The sequence below is a fragment of the Octopus sinensis genome, linkage group LG9 (assembly GCF_006345805.1).
Source record: "Octopus sinensis linkage group LG9, ASM634580v1, whole genome shotgun sequence".
NCBI lineage: Eukaryota > Metazoa > Mollusca > Cephalopoda > Octopoda > Octopodidae > Octopus > Octopus sinensis.
In genome coordinates, this window is record NC_043005.1 from 38,172,239 (window position 1) to 38,200,130 (window position 27,892).

At 33.7% G+C, this 27,892-nt stretch overlaps 1 protein-coding gene across 8 annotated transcripts in view; it reads left to right on the forward strand.

The window, feature by feature from the left end:
* LOC115215824 (protein lev-9-like) overlaps positions 1–27,892 on the forward strand; it is a 1,149,105-nt gene that overhangs the window by 1,042,265 nt on the left and 78,948 nt on the right. The gene's annotated exons all lie outside the window — the stretch shown is intronic.

Below are 27,892 nucleotides of genomic sequence, written 5' to 3' on the forward strand. Positions count from 1 at the left end.
AATATGAATTAGAACAGAAGAAAAATTGGAGCATTTTTCATTCTTTGACTATTGCCTATATATGTATTGATAAATAGACAGACAGACAGATAGATAGATAGACACACGTATATATTATACACATGTATATCCATGTATGTTCATATATATTAACACACACATATATATAGAGAGAGAAGGGAGAGAGAGAAAGAGAGAGAGGGGAGAGAGAGAAGGAGAAAGAGTTAGGTAGATAGATAGAGAAACACACGTATATATATTCACATATGTATATCTATGTTATTTTATTTAAATTAACATGCACACACAGATAGATAGAGAAATAGATAGACAGACAGACAAATAGATAGATATATAGATAGATAGACACACACACACACACACACACAATCAAATACATATACCTATGCAAATCTATATATTTATACATAATCTTAGACATATGTACACACATACACAAACACATATACACACATGAATGCAATACACATATATACCTCACCACATTAATGTATATTTTATGCGCACTGAAAACATATACTCACTTCAGATGCAGCTGTTATAGACAAACATATTTTGGCAACACAGGTGATAAATCCAAAAGTTTCTTTGTGTTTTGCCTTATGCGACAAATAGCAGACTTGTACAGTCATGAACTATTTCTTTGATTACACAAATGGAATTACTATTTTAAGTTAAGATAATGTAGTGTTAATTGATACAGAGACAATGTATTGCAACTGTCATTGTATTCTGATATGACCAATGACTTCAAAGTTAAGAGAAAATAATGATAATGTTAAGGAGATAGGAAACGTTATGAATTCTACAGCTATGTGGTTTAAGAAGTGTATTTCACAACGTTCTGGCTTTGGGTTCAGTCCCACTATGTGGTATCCTCAGCATGTGTCTTTTTCTTTAGATCCAAGCCAGCCAAAGTCTTATGAGTGCATATGGTAAATAGAAAAGGAAAGATGATTTTTATAGGTATATGTGTATGTATATCATCATCGTCGCTAGGCATCCGCTTTCCATGCTGGCATAGGTTGGACGGTTTGACTGAGGACAAGCAGGTCGGGAGGCTGCAGCAGGTTCCAATCTGATTTGGCAAGATTTCTACAGCTGGATGCCCTTCCCAATGCCAACCATTTCGTAGAGAGTTGTGGGTACTTTTTAAATGCCACCAGCATCAGAGCCAGTCAGGCAATGCTGGCATTGACCATGCTCGAATGGTGCTTTTTACATGCCACCAGCATGTGTGCCAGTCAGGCAGCACTAGCATTGGTCACACTTGAATGGTGCTTTTATGTGCCACTGGCATGATATACATATATTTTTGTATATACATATACACAATATATATATTTGTGTGTGTGTGTATATATATATATATACACACACACAAATGCACATGAGTTGTTGAGGTTAAATTTGACAGTTTGCATAAAAGGAAAAGAAAACACAATATACCATCCAAAAACTAAAGTATTTAAAAAATTCAAAATATTTCAAATAGATTATGGCCTGAATATAAAAGTCTACTCCGCATCCATCACATCTTCAAGATGGCTCTAGAACCTACTGCAGGCATTCTCAGCCACCAGCTCAGCCTTGGTGTTGCAGGCAAAGCAACTCAAATGTACCCCATGCTTAGTAATCCATGGAATTACAAATAAACGAAATTAGAAGACCAGAAATTGAGGCTGATGAAGAAATAAAGACAATGTTCCTTACATGAAACTTAGTAGAAGGATCACCAGCAAACAATCTTATTGAAATGAGCTTAAACTCAGCCACAGACCCTCATGATTTTCCAGTCAAGAAAGAATGGCCATTAAAAAGGTGATAACACTAATGGTGCCCCAGCATGGCTGCAGCTTTTGGATTGAAATGCATAAAAGAATAAAACAGTAAACATACATAAGTGTGTGTACATATATATATATATTTATGTTGTGTCTTTTTGTTGAATTATAATAAGTATAATTTAACATTAAACTGAAGAATTACTTAATACCTTTTGTAGAGTATATACTAGCTATATGAGACGATGGGGGAGTGACTTCAAAATTTCAGTGAGGGCTGAAACTTCAAACAGTCACCCATCAATATATCTGATTGAGAAGTTAGCTTCCCAACCATATCGTTTTAGATTCAGTCCCAGTATGTAGTACTTTGGACATGTGTCTGCTGCCATAGCCCTGGGCTGACCAAAGCTTTATGAATGGATTTGCGATACAGAAACTGAGGAGAAACCCATTGTATATTTGTACTTGTATCACCTTGTCTTGCCATCATGTGGTTTGTAAATGAGTTGCAGTCTCATAGGAGTAGTGTCATTCATTTCTAATGTTCTGCATAGGCATGTCTGGCCATGGAAGAATATTACCTTGCTTAGAAACAGGTGAGGGTTAATGAAGGGCATCATCCGTCATATAGAAAATCTGCTGCAGTAAAATTCATCATCATCAACATTTAGTGTCCATTTTCCATGCTGGCATGGGTTAGATGGCTTGACTGGGACTTGTAAGCCAGAGAGCTGTACCAAGCTCCAGTCTGATTTGGCTTGGTTTCAACAGCTTGATGCCTTTCTTAACGCCAGCCACTTTATGTAGTGAGTGCCTTTTACATGTCAATGGTACAGATGCCTTTTACATGTCCCTGGAACAGGTGCTTTTTATGTGTCACCAGCAGAGGCCACAAATACGATTTCACTTAGCTTCACATGTCTTCTCAAGCACAGCAAATCACCAAGAGTTTTGGTCACTTTTCATAACTTCCATGAGACTGAACATTCAAAGATCATGCTTCATGGCCTCATCTCATGTTTTCCTGGGTCTACCTCTTCTACACGTTTGTTTCCCAGTTAGAAACTGGCACTTCTTTACACAGTTGTCCTCATTCATATGCATCACGTAACCATACAAGTGCAGTGTTCTCTCTTACACACCACACCTGTTGCTTGGATGTTAAAGCAATGATGATATGAATAGATCTGTGTATGTGTGTGTGTGTGTGTGTGAGTGTCCTTGTCTTGACATCACACCACAGCTGTAAACAAGTATCACTATCATAAAAGTGGTGTTGCTTCCATTCTCCCATGGAAACATCCAGCCATGAGGAAATGAGGAAATATGCTTCAGGAAAAGGAGAGCGATGGCAATAAGAATGTTGTCTAGAGAAAATTTGCTTCAGTGAATTCTGACTGATTCAGCAAGCATGAAAACATGTAGATTAAAATTATGATGATGATAATGTGTGTTGGTTGCCATATGTGTTTCCATTGACATAGCATGGGTAGTGACAAAATTGTTTATAGCCCACAGCGCAATAATTTAACATTAAACTTTACTTGAAAGCCAGTAAGGGTTGGTGGCAGAAAGCAAATGCAGTCATAGAATACAACTTTAATAAGTCCCATCCATTCCATACTAGCATGGAAAAAGTAGATGTAAAAATGATAATCGCACACACACACACACACACACTAGTTATATGTGCAAAATTATGTATTTTTCTATATAGGCTACATACGTGTCTTTGTACTTTTCTATTTATAAACATTTATAAAAGACACACACACTCTATATTTGTGTGTATGTATTTATGTAAATGTATGTAATTAAAATGCTTATGTGTCTCTTAGAATGTGTATGTGGGAAAGTGTGTGCACATATATATATATATACATGTGCACATATACACACACAGTGCATATGTATGTATACATATATATATATATATATATATATATATATACACACCCATGTATTTACATTTTCACATACATATGTGGGTGTGTGTGTATGTGGTATGTATATATATATATATATATATATATATATATATATATATATATATATACATATATATATATATCTATCTATATACATATATATATATATATACATATGTATACACACACACACACATATATATATAGCCATACATACATACACAAGTGTATGAATAATTTTCTAAATATACATTGTGGCAAAAATTAAGCAATTTAATCAAGTAATTCCATTTAAAGACACACAGCAATGTCTTTATTATTTACTAATCTGTTTAGAAAAACTTGCCTAAGCTATTTTTGCACAAACATTGCATAATCCTATTAAAAAGTAGCAATCTAAACGAAATAAAAACACCACCAAAAGAATGAAAGAAAAAATAACTAAAATGTTACTTTTTTCCTGTGATAATAATTAATAGAGAAGGTTACAGAATTAGATAATTTTGTTAGCATTTAAGATCATAGTGCACAGTAGCGGGTGATGTTTTATGTGTGATTGTGGTGGGCAGCTATGGTTGTTTATTATATTATTAGTACATTATATTATTAGTAGATGGTGATGGAAGTGTAAAGGTTTTGTTGGTGCCTGGTTAGGAAGCTTGCATCCCAATTATGCGATCGTGGGTTCAGTCCCACTGTGGAACCTCAGGCAAGTGTCTTTTACTACAGCTTGAAGCTGACCCAATCCTATGAGAAGTGGATTGTGAGGGGCACGTTACAGAAAGAAGCCTTGTTTATTATATTATTAGTACATTATATTATTAGTACATTATATTATTAGTAGATGGTGATGGAAGTGTAAAGGTTTTGTTGCTGCATGGTTAGGAAGCTTGCATCCCAATTATGCGATCGTGGGTTCAGTCCCACTGTGGAACCTCGAGCAAGTGTATTTTACTACAGCTTGAAGCTGACCCAATCCTATGAGAAGTGGATTGTGAGGGGCACATTTCAGAAAGAGGCCTTGTTTATTATATTATTAGTAGATTGTGATGGAGGTGTAAAGGTTTTGTTGCTGCATGGTTAGGAAGCTTGCATCCCAATTATGCAATTGTGGGTTCAGTCCCACTGTGGAACCTCAGGCAAGTGTCTTTTACTACAGCTTGAAGCTGACCCAATCCTATGAGAAGTGGATTGTGAGGAACATTTTACAGAAAGAGGCCTGGTTCATTAACCTATTGAATGTTCCAGATTTGTATCTTTTTTGTCATTGTTTTCTTGTCCTGGAATTCTTTCACACTTGAACCCTCATGATACCAAACCACCTAAAACCACCTTTTTCTCTATGACAAACTTTCTGCTTAACCCTTCAGCATTTAGATTGCTCTATCAAAAGTGTAATTCTTATACAATCAAATTGTTTTGAATTAATCATGTGTTATCGTGTATCTTTGAAATTTGTAGGGTGTAGCCAAGTGGAGGAGGTGTGTAGCATAGTGATTGGGGTGTGGGACTAATGATCATAAGATTGTGGTTTCAATTCCTGGACCAGGTGACATGCTGTGTTCTTGAGCAAAATACTTCATTTCACTTTGTTCCAGTCCACTCAGCTGTTATGAGTCAGCATGACTTGAGAAAGTAACTATACCTTAGCCAGACCTGACCGATTTGAACATAAAACTGGTACAGTATTTGGGCCTGACATGGTCAGTTTAGATTTTAAAGACTTCCCATAAAAATTTCATGTTAATATATTTTTAAGCCTCAATTTTCCAATTACAAATCTGTTTTACTAAATTCTTCAATATTTTTGAAATTTATTGAATCAGAATTATTGTCTCAACAGAAATACAATAACAAAATGGTTAATCTGTTGCTGTTTTTATATGTGGATGAGTAGTGATGTTAACACTGCTTAAGCAATGCCATGGATCACTAGTAGATGATTAATCAACATTAATAATTTGCATTAGGTCATCATATCTTTAGCCCATGTTTTACTATATTTCTGTTGAAACACCTTGTCTTTGTTCCAATTAATTTTTAAAATGATGAATTTATTAAAATAATTGTTGTCATTAATTTGAAGGCAGCAAGCTGATAGAAGTGTCATAGCATTGGAAAAATATCCAATATTTCATCTGACACATTGCACTCTGAGTTCAAATTCTATCAGGGTCAAGTTTACCTTTTATCCCTCTGGGATCAATAAAATAAAGTATCATTCAAGTACATGGGTTAACATAATTTTCTAACCCCAGTTTTCTAAAGATTGCTGGCCTTGTGCTAAATTTTTGAAGCAATTATTAAGCTGAATTTTAATTCATAAATTAACATGAAATTTTACAGCAAGGTTTAAAAATAAATCACTCTAAAAGTGGAAGTTTATAAGCAGAGGTGGTCTGATGCAGGTTAATATCAAAGGGATCAAGGAGAGGTTTAAATCCAAACATTTCAAACTTCACAAATGTGATCCCCATTTTACAGACAATAAAATCTTTGTTGCATGAAATTTATGGCCTTGCATTGCACAAATCAAGATCAAGTTATAGTGTAGAAGCTCCAGTGATTGGCTTAGACTAAATTTCCTGTTGCTGCTTGTTCTGCAGCACCACCATTGTTGTCATTGTCATCACCATTTAATGTCCATGTTCCGTGATTGGATGGTTTGGCACAAAATAATGGGTCCAAGAACTGCATCATGCTCTGATGGCTGCTTTGGTATGGTTTCTACAATTGGATGCCCTTCCTAATGTCAACCGTTTTACAGCATGGGTGGGATCTTCGTGCCACCATCACTAGTGAGGTTGTGATGCAGCTTGTAAGACTATAACATCCAAAGGAAGAGATAGCTTTATGCTAGAAGATGATGGGTAAAAGTATGAGAGAAGGTGAGAACAGAGTAGATTCAGGAGAAGAAACTGCATGGTTACTCACATTTAGTAAGCGAGGGAGATAATATGAGTTGTGAAGAGGTAAGGTGACGAGCTGGCAGAAGAGTTAGCATGCCGGGCGAAATGCGTAGCCGTATTTCGTCTGCCGTTACATTCTGAGTTAAAATTCTGCCGAGGTCGACTTTGCCTTTCATCTTTTCGGGGTCGATAAATTAAGTACCAGTTACACACTGGGGTCGATGTAATCAACTTAATCCGTTTGTCTGTCCTTGTTTTTACCCTCTGTGTTTAGCCCCTTGTGGGTAGTAAAGAAATAAATATGAGCTGTGAAGAAATAAATAGTGGAGATGAGGTACCCAGATCTCCTCTCAAAGCATGGGATGAGCAGAAGTTGTATGTGGGGTGTACAAGATTGCATCAGGAGCAGGAGATGAGTAGATGGGGAGTCAAGCTACAACTGTCATTGTTTTATAAAGAAAATATAATTTATTAAAATTTTTTTTTAGCTGTTCATCTCAGTGTACCTGACAAGAATTATTATTACAGGATCAGACAACTAAACATCATCTTCTGTGTTTTTATCGATAACCTCTACAGTCACTTTCAGGCTCCAGTCATCATACTCTCAGACTACAAATAAACTGAAAAAGCTTAATTTGTAACATATACAGAACATATATGTGTCAACATTAATGGAACATAAACCTATCTCAGTAAGAGCATTCATATTCAGCTGAACTTTATGTGAGACTTAACTGATTTGATTCCCAATATTAGCAGTATTCTATAAACTGAACTGCTTCTGACATCTTTTCACTTACCATTATGATTCTTTTTTTTCTTTTTTTTTTTTGGAAGGATGGTTGTCTTTTATGACCCATAATAACATATGATTTCTATTTTCATACAAAAAAATTTTTCTATTTTCATATAAAAAGAATAAAATTCCATGACAATTTTCTATTTTTCCTATAAATATTCTATTTTCTGCTGTTTCTCAGTTTATTGTTTCTTTTGTAAACCAAAACTATCTGATTCTGATGTTCATCAGTTCTGATCTTTATACATATTTCTCTGTCACCTTTTCAAGTCCTTTCATAAATTCATGGAATGTTATGAATCTAATTCGGTTATTCTTCTCACTGATTTGCTGCATTAAAATCTGGTGAGCCATTTGCAAATTGTTCTATGAATTTTAGATGGTACTCTCTCATTTTCAATTTTTGTGTATAACTTTTAAAATAGATACTTCTGTTTATTCTTCTACTACGTGTATTTACCAAGCATTAACTTGAAATCACTGTATGCATGTATATATGTACACATATATGGCCATGCAGTATATGGCCACAGTCGATGTAAGGAATAAACAATATGTGTATGCATATATACATATGCATGTCTGTGGATATATATATATATATATATATATATATATATAAGAGATATACTTAGTTTGGAATGTAAATGGTTATTTTTGTAATAGAGGGCTACCCTATCTTAAATTTTCTTATTGTGGCATGTATAAACATGTGTGGATATTGATATTTTGTTACTTGTCATCACTTAAGCATTATAACTTGACATTATAACTGGCAGCTCTGCACTTTTGAAGACCTCTGGAATATAAATTCCTTTACTTGAAGAACAAAAAAAAACAATAGATTGGTGACAGAATGAGTATCTTATAATAAAGTCCTGCTTCAAATAATTCCTTACCGAAACCTGTATAAGCATGAGGAAAATGGATATCTAACAAATGTATAAATGAACAAACTGAACCAGGAGGTACTTTTTTTATGGTTGCTTAACTTGTTTAAAATTGCAACGTAATTTTCATCAAATTAAACCTTAGTGTTTGTTTAAAAATGTAGTGGGTTCATTGTATACTACAGACTTTAATGTGCTGGTTGGATAAAAGACTAGGTGGTCATAGCTGGAATAACTTTGATTATTGCTTACCTGGGAGACCAACAACCTAACTATTTGAGGTTTTAAAATACGAAGAACTCAAGAGATGAGTGCTGAAACAAGTATTTACTGCTTGCTGGGTGAGTTTAATAGTTATCTGTATGCTAAAACCTAGCCTTCCATTGCTAAAACTAAATTACAAATGTCTCTCAGCTAACATTATGAACTGTCACATTAGTTGCAGCTATCACATATTTTATTTGGAATTTTTCTGTAACTTAAGTCCATAGAATTAATTTTGTTTGTCTATTGTCTAACATAGCACTATATCTCAAAACAATTTGGTGAACAGGCAAGAATTAACACCAGAAAACATGAATCTATAGATGCAGGCATGGATGTGTGGTTAAGAAGTATGCTTTGCAGCACTGAGGTTTCAGGTTCAGTACTAGTGCATGACACGTTAGGCAAGTGTCTTCTACTATAGCTCCAGGTTGACCAATGTCTTGTAAATGGATTTAGTAGATGTAAACTATGTGGAAACCCATAATGGAAGTCTGATGGTGCAACTCAGTTAATGTTATTGATTGTGTTTCAGTTAAAAAGCTATGGCTTTTATTTAGTCTGTCCAGAGTTGCCTGTCTTCAGTATTGCCTATTGATAATGGCTAAAGAGCGAGAAACATGTCTGGGAATCTGACAAGAGGTGGCACTCAACAGATATGGTGTTTTTACACCATTTTACCATAAGAGAAAAATTTTCTTTCGACTGTAACTGCATTGAATTTGCCTTGAGAAGTTGAAATATGTTACAAACATTTTAACTAACCTAAAGTTTGTTATATACAGAGTGCAGTGAAAAAATTGTCATCTAAATTATGCAACAATGAAGATAAAGCTGACATCTTATTTTAACAGATACATTTACCAAAATTACATAAAAATATCTTGAAATGTTAAAGAGTAAATATATTCACTATTGGCCATAAAATCACCATTGGCTTCAACCATGACCTCCAGGAGACTTCAGAATCTCCTTCAAATCTTCTGGACAGTCTCCCTGTTTAAGTTGGTGAATGCTGCCATAATCCTTGCATTCAGTTCATCTTTGGTATTACAAGGAGTTTTGCTGGTCTCTTGCTCAACTGTGCCCCACACATAATAATCAAGAGGGTTGCAGTCTGTGGAGTTAGGTGGTCAGATGTTATGAGCGATATGGTCACAGAAATTATCTGACAGCCATGACTGGGTACTCTTGCTTGTGTGCCATAGTGCAGAGTGCTGTTGCCAGACACAGTCTTCCAGCAGCCACTCTCTTGACACAATGAGGCACTACCTCCTCAAGGCACTTGATGTAGGCCTCCCTGTTGAGTAGGAGGCATAACATTGTCATCATGATGCTGTTTTTCTCACAGACGGTGCCCAACAGACCCTAATATATATGTATAGTCAACAAAATTGAAAACAAGCAATGCAGAGGCACGAAATTAAAATTAACAAATGGCAACAATTTACCCATCGTATCTGTAAATATATATATATGTATGCATGCATATATATCTATGTGTATCTATCTATCTATCTATATATATATATGTATATATATATATATGCATATATATACTCAGCTGGTAGTCAGAAATAAGGTAAAGGATGACACGTCTGAGAAAATAACATTCTTCCACTGCTTTAGAGACCAATTCTGTAGGTTTTTACTCCACTCTAAAAGCTTTGCAATGTTTGTTTTTGAAAGTAGTGGTTTTCTGATTGCAACCCTCCTGTGAAATCCAGCTTTGTGCTGCTCTCAGTGAACAGTTTTTGTGGAAACTGGGTTCTCAAGGTGGTTATTAAGCTCTGCAGTAATTTTAGGAGCTGTATTTTTGAGATCTTTCCTAACAATTCACGTAAGAGTCCACTGGTCCCCATCTGAAAGTTTTGGTTTACTTCCAGAGTTTTGTTTCAACCAGGAGGTTTTTGCTTCTTTCTCAAAGGCTATCATTACTTTCGATACACCAAATATTTCGGTTTTATTGTTACACCAGTCCTGTCACATGAACAGCAACAATTTGACCTCTTTGAAAGTGTGATTGATCTGTCATTTTAATGAAGTTTAATTACCTTTTTACTGATGATATCTGAAAAGAAACAGCAATTTTAGCAAAACATATTAAGTAACACAAACTATAAATCAAAAAAACATAAAAATAAACACGCTTTTGATGGTTTTATAGATATTTTCAAATTATGATGCTAGTTGTTTCCATTATTTTGTCCAACCCCAGTATATATATATATATATATATATATATATATATATATGTGTATATATATATGTATATATTTATGTATGTTTAGATATTTGGATATATATATATGTATATATATTATATATATCAGTAGATCAATACTAGTCTAATGCTCTGGCTGCTAGGAGATGGTAGGGGTTCGCTCCCTTGCTCAGAATGTCATTGGATGTAGCTGTGCATATTTAACCAGCAGTGCATCGTTAAAAAGCAGTGGAGTCTGATTGAACATACAGTCATGTTAAAGTGGTTACGAATATTACTTGTCACTACAACTATCGTGTTGATCTTTTAGAGAGATTTTAGATCTAGAATTTTTGCTTGTTGCAAAATCAGTGACTGTGTGTTCTCTTGAAATTTATATGTTGCTTGCAGAAGCGAATGACCCGTCCTTGTTTTCTTTGTATTGTCTATCTGGATGTTTTGTTGTCCCATTTTTATATCACCTAACTGTCCAGATGTTTTGCGTTCTTGACCCATTTTGAGAGAACCTAGAACCATGTGGTTTGGAAGCAACCTTCTTACCACACAGCCGCTTTTTTCTTTATTTTTTAAGTATCGTTTATCTTTTACTTGTTTCAGTCATTGTGTTCAAGCCATGCTAGAACATGGTCTTGAAGGGTTTAGTCAAACAAATTCATGTGGTACTTATTGTTTAAGATTGCTGAACAGCTAAGTTATGGGGAAACAGAACCAAACCAACACCTGTTATCAAACAGTTGGATGCACACATACACACACTCACACACACTCATACACACACACACACACACATATATATGTATAAATGATAGGCTTTCACACAGTTCTACACACACAAGGCATTAGCTGGCTGGGGACTATAATAGATGCTTGCCCAAGGTGCCATGCTGTAGGATTAAACCCAAAACCATCTTTTAGTTGCAAAAGGTTGCAAAGTCAGCTTCTTAACCATGCAGCCATGGTTACTCATAATGTAAATATCTGATATTGCTCATGTTGATAATTCTTAAAATTCTATTTCCTGCTATATAAAATAATGTAAATAATATATATTATATATAAATATATGCATATATACATACATGTGTGTTTGTATATATGCATATATTTATATATTATTTATATTATTATATGATCAAATGCCACGCATCCTTTTCCAAGTAAGTTTTATCTATCTATATATATATATATACACACACACACACATATATGCATGCATGTGTATGTGTGTATGTATCTTCTTTATTCTGTCCTCTGTATATCACTTGTTTATTGCTTCGATACTATTGAGAATTTTACACTTAGTTTTTCTAACATTATCAAGAATCTGTATTTCATGTTAGTTGTCTATCACTTCATAGTAATTGTGATATAATGTGCAGATATGTGATCTACTTCTGATAGCATATTCAATTACTACTATTTTCAATTCTTGTTTAATTGGTTAGATGGTACAAACAGAAAACTGTCACGCAAACACACTCACATGTAGACACACTTACATACATCTCTGCACACACTTTCATGGAGGCATTGGAAATCAAAACAAATTGCCTAAAATTTCTATTTTTAAAGTGTTTATTTTTACTAACTACCAAAGTCCAGCTGTATGATTTAGAAGTTTACTTCTTAACAAGATGTTCTAGTGTCTGCTACTATTGCCCCACAAAGGAATTTGTAAACAGACACTGATGGAAGCTTTGTTTTACACAGGCATACACACACATGTGTGAACATATGTATGTATGTGAATTGGTGTCTGCTTGTCTTCACATCACATGAGTGTTGTAAATGCATGTCAATGTCAGTCAAGCAGTGACATTCGTTTCAAATATTATTCTGCAAGAACATATCTGGTCATGGTGGAACTGTTATCTTGCTTGGAGAGAGGTGAGGAGTGGGCAACAGGACAAGCAACTGACCATAATAAAACCCATCCTACCCATGCAAACAAGAGAAAAGTGAACATTAAAACATTGATGATGATGATGATGATGAAGAAGAAGAACTATGCAGTTTTATAAATATGAAGTCTATACATGAAGATCAAAATCGATTTATCCAGATTCCATGAAACCTTATTTAAACAGTATTTTAATATAGTGTTCAAATTACTGATGAATATCTACAAACAATTTGACTTTTCTTCATTAAAGTTAAGGAAGTTCATTGGAGGGGACATTAACCCGAGAATTATTGATTTTTGATTACTGGTGTATATTTCTTTGATTTGGATACAGGAATAGGTAAAATGCTGCAATTTCAGCTCAGAAATTACAGGAAAAAGAAAAATATATTTTATAAATCTTCTTGTTTAGTGCTTAAGCATTACAGCAGTTTTACTCATGTTTTTCTGCTATTTACATTAAAATATATGTATAGTTGTCATTTATGTGCATTAATAAATAAACCATTGAGGAAATCAACATATTTTTCATTAAAAAAAGTTGAAAATATTAACAGTAAAAAATTTTGTCATTTCTAATCATTGAACATTTTCTATGCAGATTCTACCTTCAGTGTTTAAATTTCGTGTTTATATTTTAGTGAGGAACTAATTACAGAATTTGTGAGAAAAATCTTCATTTGATTTTTTCATTTTCTGTTACAGTTCAAAACAAAATCTTTAACAAGTATCAAACTAATTATTTTAGAGATCCAATTAGGCTTCTTTCACATATTTATGTATATATATATTAGTTGCTCAAAAGAGAACTGTTTTAAGATTCATTAAATCAATGTCAGAGGCATTAATTTAAATATTAATAACCAAATAATATTATTGAATATTATATTAATGGATATTAATTTAGTTAAATTTTTCAAAAGTTATTAGTTGTATCCATTTATGTTTCAGAGAATATGAAACAATAAAGAAAATATATTGAAATTAAATGAGAAGAGAATGAATAGAACTGATGTTATGTCAACAGTCATATAAAACGAATAATAATTATCTAATTTAAATATTCTCCTGTCATTTGCATACTAGAACCAAAACACATGCGCACACACACACACATGAAAGTGTATATATCATCATTGTTTTACCATCCACTTTTCCATGCTTGCATGGGTTGGAAGAAGATTTTCAACATGTGAGTAGCCATGTGGCCCCTCTACTTTAAGAAACCTACCCTACTCTCATAATTTAACCCCTTACCTCTTACTATAAAACCGTCTTTCTCATGGTAATCTCACTAGTTCTAGTGTGCAAGCTGAAAAGTGGTTGGCATTAGGAAGGGCATCCAGCCATAGAGACCATGGTAAGCGGACAGTGAAGCATGATGCAGTCTTTGGATTTGCTGGATCATGTTAAACAATCAAAACCATATCATCATTAAATATTAAATGAGATACATGCACACACTCACACACACACACACACACACACACACACACACACACACACACACACACACACACATCTATATCTTCCCGAGTGTTCCTAAATACTCCTCTATCACAGATACCATCCATGTCAAGTGCTTGGCATTCCTTTATCTTACGTAACTTCAAATGCATGCCTGTACCACCCTAGTCTTCTCTATTGCATTCTACATCTGATTACTCTTACATCCAGCTTTTTGCACAGCTCATTTTGCTCTAGAATTAATGCACACCGACATTACATATCCAGCAGAGAACACTCACTTCATTTCTTTCTAGCCAATGCAAATCTTAAACATTCAAAATCTATATAACACTACCATGCAACAGAACAGTTCATACATGGCTGTGCTCCTTTACATTTTCCCAAACATTTACTCCAGAATTCGAATATCTCTTGTTCTGTGAGGACTTCTATTTTGACGGTCCTCTTCTAATGTATCTATAGAATTTCTTTGGGTTATTTTTGAACATGCTGTCATCTTTGAAGAACTTAGATCGTTTTCCAAAGCAATGTATGTGCACAGATTTGCCCTGCACTTTTTGTCTTATCTTCTCCATTATTTCAGCATACTGGTGTTCAATATTTTACATAATACTTTCTCGTAGGTGGTTTTTATATTATGACTATTGCTCAAGATATTTAGTGTTTCTTTATTAGATCAAAGAGCATCAATTTGTTTCTCAGTTTTTTCTTGCCACATTGGTCTTTTATGAAGATTTCCCACTATATATTATTATTATTATTATTATTATTATTATTGAAATCATATTGTTATCTACATCTTTATTATCAGCAGTTATTAGTATTTACTTTCAGTTTCAATTTGTATTAAAAAGCCTTTATAAAATGTTCTTTTGCCTTCTGCAATTGTTTGTCACAACTTATTTTTTAAGTGGAAATATTCAAAAATCTTTCAATTGCACAATTGTTATGAGGTTCACTACTTGGAGTTTTGTTAAGAGATGGAGATGCATCCATGATCCATTGTGGATGTGCCCTGTCTCAGCCCATTATGTATAGTTCTCGTTGCATTACTGGAATGTAATGTGGTAACTTAAATTTTTTGATTTGCAATTCATATTTGCATTAACTTTGAACTCCTTTCCATTTTTCCAATTTTATAATTTCACTGCATTCAGTAATAGGAAATGTCCAACAATGAGGTTTTTCACATTTTATTACTTGCATAATTTATTCCAATGTAAATCTGACATTTCTTTAAGAGTCTTTTAAGATTAGATGGTTATTTCTAACTGTTAATAATCTATGACTTTTTAATAATTTCATTCAGATTTGATGACAGGAGTAGGATCTCAGAAAATATTATTTTGCAGAATCTAATATAACTGATTACAGTATTAAATGGAATATTTCATTTTGTATGGGATGGATGGCAAGATCTAAAGTCTAAGTACTGGAGTGTATCCATTTCTTTACAGTGGAGATAAGGCATAATAATTTCAGCTTCCTTAAATAAAGGCATTTCCAAAAATAAGAGTTGCCTTTCACTCAGTGGAATTGATTTTATCGAACACAATGAAATTCTAAAATTCAAGAATAAAGCTGAACTCAAAGTTAATGCAAATACGAAGAGCAAATCAAAAAATTTAATTCATTGCATTACATTCCGGCAATGCAATGAGAAATATAGAAATCTGGCAAGGACAAAATTAATGAATTGGGTCTCAGTACATCAACAGCAAATCGGGGATCCAGCAGTTAGGTATAGAGAACATCTTGACATTTGAAGAAACAAGAGAATGTATACTTCTTATTCAAAATAACAGAACAGAAACATTTTGTAATGATTTTCAATCTGGAACTAAATCTGAAATAAACAGTAAGATTCATCATTATCAAATAAAGTTACTATGACATTAACATCGTAGATAACTGTCATTAACATACCACGTGACTATTAGAAAAGGCACTGACCATTTTCCTCATACCATGATCATCAGGACTGTGCCAAGCAGCTTCAATAACTTTTCTCATTTTTAAATATTTTTACATTTTTAAATATATCATGACTCTGTTCCCCTGCTTGTGTAGCATGGTGCCAGACATAGTCTTCCAGCAATTACTCTCTTGACCTAGGGAAGCACTACCTCCTCCAACCATTTGATGTAGTTTCTGTGTTGAGTCTGGGGCCATGTAGGAAGATGAATTGAGGTATAACATTGCCATCACTAGTGATCACTCGAAATACCATGATGTTGACTGGATGTTTGATTTTTATCACTCTTGGTACATGTTCTCAGATTGCACTACCTTGAAATTGATACCCAAACACTCTGAAATGTTCATAATGGAGTTTCTGGCACAAATGCCAAGCAGTACAGCATGCCGTTTCCAAATTTCTGGCAGAGTGAATTGCATCATGGTGATGTTTTTCTCACAGACAATGCTTCTATATTGTGTAGTCAACAAAATCAGAAACAATTTGCATACATGAAATTAAAAGTTTTAAATGATGACAATTTACTCATCTCACCCTGTGTGTGTGTGGGGGTATATATATATATATATATATATATATATATATGCATGCATGTAATTATAGATGCATACATATAAATACATGCGCACACACACACACACACATATATATCAACATACAATACAGACATATATATATGTATTTATACATATATAAATACATATACATGCATAAAAATATACACACACAGAGTCATATATATATGCGTATTTTTATACACACATGCATACTTGGCACAAAGCCACCTCAATCAATACTGTATGCCATTCATTCAAGAGATCTTTTGTGAGTTATTTGGTAACCTCACTGATAATGGTTTCTTGGTAAAAGCACCCAATGACTAGTGTTAGTAAGGGCGTCCAGCTGTAGAAACTATGCTTAAGCTCTCAATGGGACCCAACACAATCATCTGGCTTGTCAGATTCTGTTGAACCATCTAACCAATGTCAGCATCAAAGACAGACATTGAATGATGACAATGGTATATCTATAGGAGAGAGTGCTAGGATCTGTGGGGAATGGATTATGCATATTGGGCTAAAATAAAAAAAAAGCTTCCAGTAGATTATGGAGACCAAACATGATAGAGGTACGTCTCAAATGAAAACTGAAATGAAATAGAGATGAAATAGTAAACCTGTGCATTATTGTCTGTTCGGATGAGATGAAAAGGAGTGGGTAGTGTTGAGATGAATATAATAATTTGTTATTGTAGGTCTATGCAAACCAGAACAGCAAGGGAAATGAAACATTCATATGGTAATGATGATGATGGTGAAAGTGAGAATAATAATGAATGTGTGTGTATGCATGTGTATGTGTGTGCATTTGTACACCTACATATATATATGTCTGTATTGTATGATCACACATAGCTTTCACTGTACTTTACTAACATAACTATGTACAGCTGCTTCATTTCCATTCGCATATATTGTTTAGCAAACAATGAATTGCAACAGAGCAGCATTGGATAAACGCTTCTTTGCTAAAATGTTATAAAAGATAATATCTTTACCACACAACAACTTAATTCTATTATATTTCTAACTGGTTCCTGATATTTATCATACATTTGCATTTTTATTTTAGTTATCTATTTGTTTGTTTATTTATTTTGTATTTCTTTTTAGATTATAACGATAAGATATTCAACCATAGAAAATTATTTTTAATTCCTTGTTTGAAAGTATATATTTATACATATATATATATATATATATATATATATATATATATATATAGTCATACACACACACACCCACACACCCACATTCATACTTATTCATACGTATATATATATATCCACTCTTATACACATACATGAACGTGCATATGTATGTATGTATGTATGTATGTATGTATGTATGTATGTATAAATAGATATATAGATAGACAGATAGATAGCGATATAAAAACACATAAATATGCAAGTGCTTGTGTGGGTCTGTAATGTATACTTTATGCTTGCATTAATCTTTGTGTGTAAGACAGTATGTTTCATACATAAATATATGAATATGTGAGTGTGTGTGTGTGTGTATGTGTCTACACATAATTTACATGACCGTTACCGTATAAATTTGTATATCGTATTCTGCATATTTACATGTTTTTGTGCACATTTGTGCATCTCAACTTATAGCTCCTTATGTACCAGTGTGTCCAACATATGCATATACATACATACATACATAAATACATATATATATATATATATATATATATATATATATATATATATATAGTCATACACACACACACCCACACACCCACATTCATACTTATTCATACGTATATATATATATCCACTCTTATACACATACATGAACGTGCATATGTATGTATGTATGTATGTATGTATGTATGTATGTATGTATAAATAGATATATAGATAGACAGATAGATAGCGATATAAAAACACATAAATATGCAAGTGCTTGTGTGGGTCTGTAATGTATACTTTATGCTTGCATTAATCTTTGTGTGTAAGACAGTATGTTTCATACATAAATATATGAATATGTGAGTGTGTGTGTGTGTGTATGTGTCTACACATAATTTACATGACCGTTACCGTATAAATTTGTATATCGTATTCTGCATATTTACATGTTTTTGTGCACATTTGTGCATCTCAACTTATAGCTCCTTATGTACCAGTGTGTCCAACATATGCATATACATACATACATACATAAATACATATATATATATATATATATATATATATATAAAAGTAATGGCTGTATGGTTAAGAAGATTACTTTCCAATTTCCTGAGTTTTGTTTCAGTCTCACTGCATGGTACCTTATGCAAGTATCTTCTTTTTTAATGCCAGACAGACCAAAGCATTGTAGATTTGGTGGATGGAAACAGAAAGGGTATATGTGTGCATTGTGCTTGTAAGTGGGTGTATATTTGTATCTTTGTGTCTGGTGATGGCTTTCTTTGAAACAGGTGAAGACGGTTGGTGACACGAAAGGCATGGTGGTATAACAATTCTTCAATAATATATGCTTGTAAGCCATGCAATTAATAATGAAAAGAAAGACACAAAATGAATGAATGAATGAATGGAAGCTCTCGTGATGAAAGCTTCCTCAAAAATAAGTAAATTTGCTGAGTCATAACTCAGTCCTCAACAGCATAGAAAATAGGCATTAAAAAATAAAAAATAAATGACTTTCTACTAGAAGTAAATTCAGAAATATATAAAGAAAAGCTAAAAAAATTTTAAAGAAAGAAAATTTTTTTGTCTTCTTTTCCAGAAAATGTTAATGTAAATGAGAGGCATCATGTGTGAATTACTTGTATGATGGTTCTTGATTTCCTATAATAAATATTTTAGAAGGAAACATATTAGTCTAGACTTCCCATTTGAAGAAAAGTTGGAGAAAGTTTGGAAGCAAAAAACACGTTTGTGGAATTAGATATATGATGTGTGAGTTAATTGTGTATCGTGATGTTGTTTAGAGAACACATTAGTTTGGTATATTAGTTTGAAATTTTCACTGATATTACTTTTTCTTAACTGACAACATGGTTATTAAAATGTCTTTAACTACTTATGTGACGACACATAACACTTCTTTACCAACAGCACCGACCAAATTAATGTCATCAGCCTAGTCTGGTAAAAGAGGCAGTTCAGCAAATTAGATAGAATATCCCAGACTAATACACTGCATGCTGGAATACAGCACAGTGAACTACATGTAATCAAACATATGAATGATAGTGTATGCAGCAGCATGTTATAATTAGCTTGATAACACAGTAATTCATTCACAAGCTGTTGATTCGTTACCTTTTGTAACATAATTCTACATGACTAAACAGATTTCTCAGCAACAAAATCTTCCACTCATTACTGATTTCAAATTTTAACACAAGGCCTGTAATTTCGAGGGAGGGGTAACTCAATTACCTCAACCCCAGTGCTCAACTGGTACATATTTTATTGACCCCACAAAATGATGAAAAAAGTAAAGTTGATCTCTGTGAAATTTGAACTCAGAATGTAAAGATGGACGAAATGCCGCTAAGCATTTTGCCCAGCAAGCTAACAATTCTGCCAGCTCTTTGCCTTATAATCCCCCAGTCATTTATTAACAACAGAAATATGTTGAATACTGGTAAAGATATCAACATTGATAGCAACAATGTTCATATTGGTTGTCATCATCATCATCATTACTGTTTTAATTACCACTTTTCCATGCTTGCATGGGTTGGATGGGATTTCTTGAGGCAGATTTTTTTGCAGCCAGATGTACTTCCTGTTCAACCCTCATTTACTTCCAAGCAAGGTAATACTTCTTTATGGCTGGGCATAGCATGTTTAAAGGGAAGATTATATGTCAAATAGCATCACTTGTTTGAGAGTGACATTCATTTACTACTATCATGTGATGTAAAGACAGAGAAACATTCACACACACATACATGCACACTGATATATATATATACATACACAAATATAAATACATGCACAGATATATATATATATATCACCGTGATCACCGTAACTGACCAGGCTATCAGATGTTGCTACACGTCGCTGGTCACAATGCACTTCACATTGTTTTAGCCTTCAAATGATGCCACTCTGCTGGCTAAGTGACCAGGCCAACATACATACATATATATATATATATATATATATATTAAAAACATATAAGTATATACAGACACAGACACCACACACAATGAGTTTCTTTAAATTTCCCTCTATCAAATACTACTCACAACGTTTGAAGCTATATTAGAAAACACTTGCCCAAGGTGCTGCTCTGTGGGACTGAACTTGAAGCTACATGACTAGGAAGTGAACCTCTTAACCACAAAGTCATAATAGAAATGATGATCAAACTAACAGAAGTGACTGGTAGAGTCATTATTTGAGTGTTGGATAGAATGCCTTAATGTATTTGTTTTGATTCTCTATGCTCTGAGTTCAAATCACACCTAGGCCAACTTAGTAAAATATTGCAAAATATGAATGTTCATGGTGAGAACATCTTTGATCACAGGCTTGTTCATCAGAGCTGACCTAGGGTTAAACAACAACCACAACATAGATATCATCAACAAGACAGTAATACTATCATAATAATGGTTTCTGGTTTGGGCAAAAAGAGAATAGTTTCAAGGGGAGGGGGTTAGTCAGTGCCATCAACCACAGTACTAGTAGACTCCTAATTTGTTTTATCGACCCCCACCTAAGTTGACTTTAGAAGGATTTGAACTCAGAACATAAAGAGGTGGAATATCAGAAAGCATTTTGTCGTTGTTCTAATGATTTGCCAACTTGCTTCCTTGTAAATATTATTGTAATAACAATATTCATCAACAGAAAAATTAATTACTACAATCTTTGCTACCACCACCACAACCACTACCATCATAATTATTACAGTCACCACAACTATCATCATATCTATCATCCCCCACAACCACTACCATCATATCTATCACCACCACCACAACTACCACAACCACTACTATCATAAATATCACCACCACTACAACCACAACTACCACCACAACCACTATCATCATAACTATCACCACCACCACAACTACCACCAACCACCACTACCACTACAACTATCACCACAACCACAACCCCCACTATAACCACTACCATCATGACTATTATTACCACCACCACAACCATTACCATTATAACTATCGCCATCACCACCAGAACCTCTACCATCATAACTATCACCACCACCATCACCACTACAATCATCCTCACCTCCACCACACTACTACAACACTAGCCACCATTATCATCTCATATAAAATAGCCCACATCGACAGAGAGAGAGAGAGAGAGAGAGAGACTACAGACAGACAGACAGACAGATAGATAGACGGCATAGCCCATCATCTCACCACAACTGCCATTATGAACCGAGAATCTGCTACCATTATCATAACAGATACAACTACAGTCAGCACTACCATTACCGACTCCTGACTTACAACTTACAAATAGAGAAGAAAAAGAAAACATTTTTTTCTTCACTATTTTATAATACAAATTACCTTGCTAAATTTCCAGGTGAACACTTGTTAGTAAGTAATTTGCGTCATTATCTCAGGCACATCATTTCATCAGGCAATTTTTCATGTAAACCTCCTTGTTAATGCAGGTATATTTTTTTATATTTTACATAGATAAATATGCAGTCATAGTTTATTTGCGTGGTTGTTTTGTTTTGTTTTGTTTGTTTGTTGCTGTTGCTTTTATTTTTTTTTGTGTGTTTTGTGGTAGCACTATGATGGTGCATAGGTGTCGGGCATGTTGCTTCCTGTTATTAAGGTGTCGTATGTCCTATAATTACAGGGAACTAAACAGGTATTACTGATGAAATTAGAGATAGGCTTTCTTTTGGGTATGTGCGCTAGCGATTTCTACTTTTAGCAACTGCATATAGCACACAAAAACACTTGTGCAAGCATCTCTGTGTGTGTCTATGTGTAACACAGCACAGCTAAAAGTACAAATTGTAGTAATATTATGCACACACATAAACACACACACACACACACGTATGTATGTATGTATGTATATGTGTAAATATGTATATCTGTACTCATATACATATATATATATATACACATATATATGAATGTATTTATATATATATATGTGTATGTATATTTGTACACATGTACATACATATATGAATACACATATGTAAACACACGTATATATATATATATATATATATGCACATATGTATGTACATACACACACATATATATCATATATATATATATATATATATATATATTATATATATATATATATATATATACATATATATGTACATACACACACATATATATGTATATGTGTGTGTGTCTAAGAATGTATGAATATATGTGTGTATGTATGAATAAATGGACAGATGAACAGAAGATTGTTCAACTCAGAAAAAAAGATTACTCTTATTGCTATTAGTTTATATGAACAATCTTGATGCTGGAATTTTTTTTCTCTTTTGGCTTAAATCACAAACAATTTGACCTAACCTATATTATACTCTTGCATGAAAACTGATAACATAATAATAAAAAAAAAGATAGTTATAGAATGCCCCTAATATGTAATATCAAACAAACTAGATACTCCAATGGCAATCAACTGATTCCAGTTCTTAGAATCTTTCTGGACCTTATAGGTAATGTTAACACTAACACCTCAACTATGAAAAGATATTTTGCTCTGAAACTTCCAAAAGTAAAAACTATTTCTATCAAAAGCAGTTTGCTTCTACTTTTATTTGTAAAAAATTGGAACTTTATCGGTTACGCTGATGAAGGTTCCAGTTGATCTGATCAACAGAACAACCTCCTCATAAATTAATGTACAAGTGGCTGAGCATTCCACAGACATGCATACCTTAAACATAGTTCTCAGGGTAATTCAGCATGACACAGTATGTGACAAGGCTGGCCCTTTGAAATACAGATACTACTCATTTTCGCCAGCTAAGTGGACTGGAGCGATGTGCAATAATGTCTTGAAGGATGCAATACATCACTGGAAATTGAACTCACGACTTTATGATTGTGAGCCAAATACCACTCACCACTTAGCCAATGCCCCTTCACTTTTACTTGTAGATCTATTGTAAATCAATCATAGACTTCTGTAGTGAACTTGGCAATCATTCTCTTTTCTTTCTTCTTGGAATTATATCTTTCAGAGGAACTCTTTACTCTCTCTTTTACTATTTTACGTGTTTCAGTCATTTTACTGCGGCCATGCTGGAGCACCGCCTTTTAGTTGAGCAAATCGACCCCAGGACTTATTCTTTGTAAGCCTAGTACTTATTTTATCTATTGCTTTTGCCGAACTGCTAAGTTACAGGGACGTAAACACACCAGCATCGGTTGTCAAGCGATGTCGGGTGGGGGAAGACAAACAGACACAAACACACACATTTATATATATACATATTTATGATGGGCTTCTTTCAGTTTCCATCTACCAAATCCACTCACAAAGCTTTGGTTGGCCCGAGGCTATAGTAGAAGACACTTGCCCAAGGTGCCATGCAGTGGGACTGAATCTGGAACCATGTGGTTCGTAAGCAAGCTACTTACCACACAGCTACTCCTGCGCCTTCAACTTTGAAATACCTACCATAGTTAATGGCATATATGACTCACAATTTTTCAGAAAATGTCTCAAAAATATCACTGAGAGTCCTAATTGTGAATTTGGGTTCTATTCCATGCTTTAATGCACTAAAATTTTATATCCTCATTATGTGCATCTACTATGCCCATGTGTGTGTATTATACCATCAAATATTGTAATTTGAAACAATTACAATTAAACATTGGGCTATCATGTTCAAACTGTTAATTATTAAAATTTGATTGACATTCATTTAAAAAACTATCATATAAACATTGTTGCAATTCTTCTGATGAGCAAATATATATTAAAACAAATAATATCTACTGAGTCAAGTATTTAAACATGCATCAGTTTACATTGGTTATTCATAGAGTAACTGATTTGAATTCACTCTCCCTCTCTCTCTCTCTCTCTCTCTCTCTCTTACACATGCACACATACACATGCATACACACAATATATTGTTGCAGGGTTTGATATATACACAATATAATTTATAGTATTTAAACATTGAAATATTCTGCTACAAAGATTAACAAATTCACCCAAATACAGAGACATATAAATGGAGGTAAAAAACAGAGAGAGAGAGAGAGAGAGAGAGATCATATTCGTATGTTGTATTGTGTTGTAACTGTTTGATATCACATAAGATTAGAAGATACATTAAATGCAAAGAAAGTAAAACAGCATAGAAACAACTTAAGGGAGAGAAAAAAAAAGTCACCAACAATATCAGATTTAAATTCATTCATGTCAAACTACATTCCCAAAGATTATTTTCTGGTTTTTACTGGAATGGAAAGGAGTCAGATATTTTTTTTCTTTTTATTTTTCTTTTACTTCTTTCTTTTTTCTGCAACGTCTTTGAGTTTTTGAAATTCTTTTCAAGATGTGCCAAACTCAAATGACAATGAACTGTAATCCAAACGAAGAAGAAAGTTGAAATAAATCTCCAGCTACTGTATTTCTAATTCTTTTCTTCTTCAGACATAATATTGTTCTAGTACCTGGATATATTTCAATAGCACACATTCAATAGCTTGTAAACAAGTGTGTGTATGTGTGTATGTGTGTGTGTCTGCGAGTGTGTGTGTGTACTCAAAAAATTTCAGCGTGAACTGGTATGAAAATATGCATATATATTCTTCAATATATACAGACACACAAGATGCACACACATGTACACACACATGTATATATGCATACATACATGTACACACACATACATCTACATATATATTTTATTATCATCATCTTCATCGTTTTGTGCCTGCTTTCCATGCTGGCATGGATTGGACAGGTTGCCAAAATCTGAGTCAGCTGATATCTAGAGATATGACTCACCAAGAAAGATCAGAAAATTTCATCTTACTGATGTATTTTGTTCTACAGCTGGACACTCATATATTCGTAGATATATGTACATATCACCAACATCATCACTTAATATCCATGTTCCGTGCTGTTTTAATTTTGATAGGTGTGGACATGTTAGTAAGGTTAAGATCACTTTACAATTATTTGGTTTCAGGTTTAGTCCTACTCAATGATACCTTGGACAAGTGTTTTCTATTATAGCTCCATGTGAATAAATTTGGTAAATGGAAATGGTGTGGAAGCTCCTTGTATATATGTGTGTTTCTTTATGCTTGTGTTTGTCCCACCACTAACTGACAGCTGTTGTTGCCTCGATAACTTTGCAGTTAGTCTGATAGAATAAGTACAAGGCTTAAAACCCAAATTAAGCACTGGGGTTAATTCCTTGAAGATGGTGCCCCAATATAGCCACAATCCAATGAATAAAACAAGTGAAGTGATAAAATGAAAAAAAAATGTCTTTTATAAGGATCAATGGTATTTAATTTGACTGCTTTCTGATTTAAGCAACCCATATAACCTCTCATAACTTTTCTAACTTTTGGAATTTTCAGAAAATTTTTGTGAATCTATGTTTTACACGGGAATCTACACGATTATATAAAAAAAATTTTTTTATTTTTTAAAACCAATCCCCCCCCCCCCCCCCACACACAAAAATCCTAAAAGTTCCACTCCTTTTCAATTTCCTTTTTTTTTTTGTCAGTTTAAAATACAAAGAATTTGAATTTTTTGCTTAAATCCCAGCAATGGACTACCTTTGAGGGCATCATCATTCCATTAAATGTGTGTATGGGGAGAAAAATATGGAAAAATATCAATACATGTCAAACAAAGAAACAAGGAAGGTATCAGGTGGTCATTAGATGTGCTAAAAACAACAGCTAAATTCCCCTTAAGTCACACAAAAGTTTTATTTTTTTGCATAATTGTATGAATTCTGGTGTGTAGAGTGCAAATTAACAAGATGCTTTTGAAAATTCAAAAAAAATATAAAAGGTCATGGGGGTTTATATGATGTATTTAAACCAGAATTCTGCCTATAATTTGGTAGAATTCTTAACATTTTAGATTACAGATGAATGGTTACAGACTTTAAAACAGTAAACTGTTATCAAACATATAGTGATCTGTTTGGTAATTAATCACCCACTGAAAGAGGTGAGCTGTGGGAAAGTTGGAAGGGATGATACTCAGAATGATGGCTGAATTAATGGAAATTGTTCAAGAAGATAAGATAATTAGTGGCACGAAAGGGAAGAAATATGGGCATATTCTGCTGCCATATGATTTCAGTAACAGAACAATGCTGTTGGTAGAAGAGTGATGGTGAGATGGATGTTAGGAAGATGAGAGGTGGAGAAACTTGACAGGGACAGAATGAGTGCAGAGGTGAGACCCAGTGAACGTAAAAACTGAAGCATAATGTTTTTATGACATCACTCTCACTGTGATGGACACGGCATCTCTGGCACAATGCAGAAACCAATCATCTCAGTCCTTTGTCATTGCTACCCTGTGGCTCAACCATTGAGATCAGCCTTTGTGAGCCTTCCACAAGCTCCATTTTTATGCATCTGTCCTCATCCATACTCACATGTCCACAGCAGAAGAGTTTTCTCTCCTTCACACTACATTTGATTACTTTTATGTGTAATTTTTCCATCAACATATTCACACTTTGTTCTGCATGCACACTGATGTTGCATATCCATTGGAGCATACTGACTCCATTCCCTTTTAGTCTTCACATGGTTTCTGCATTCAGGGCCCATGTGTACTAGTTGACTAATGTTTAATGAGTAATGAGAAAAAAAAATAAAATAAAATAAAAAGCAGATACTTGTATATTAATTTACAAAGTTAGTATATCATTATTATCTATATAATGTTATTGTCCTCTGATAGCTGATTTATGTTACTGTTTGGTATCAACATAATTTGTCTGTCAGGAGACTGCAGTATTATGATAATGATAATAATAATTATAATAATAAAAATAATAATAATAATAATAATAATAATAATAATAATAATAATAATAATAATAATGGTAATGGTAATAATTACTTTAACAGAAGTACGTGGAACAAATAGGGGCTGCAGTAAGGGTGGAGCACTTGCAGA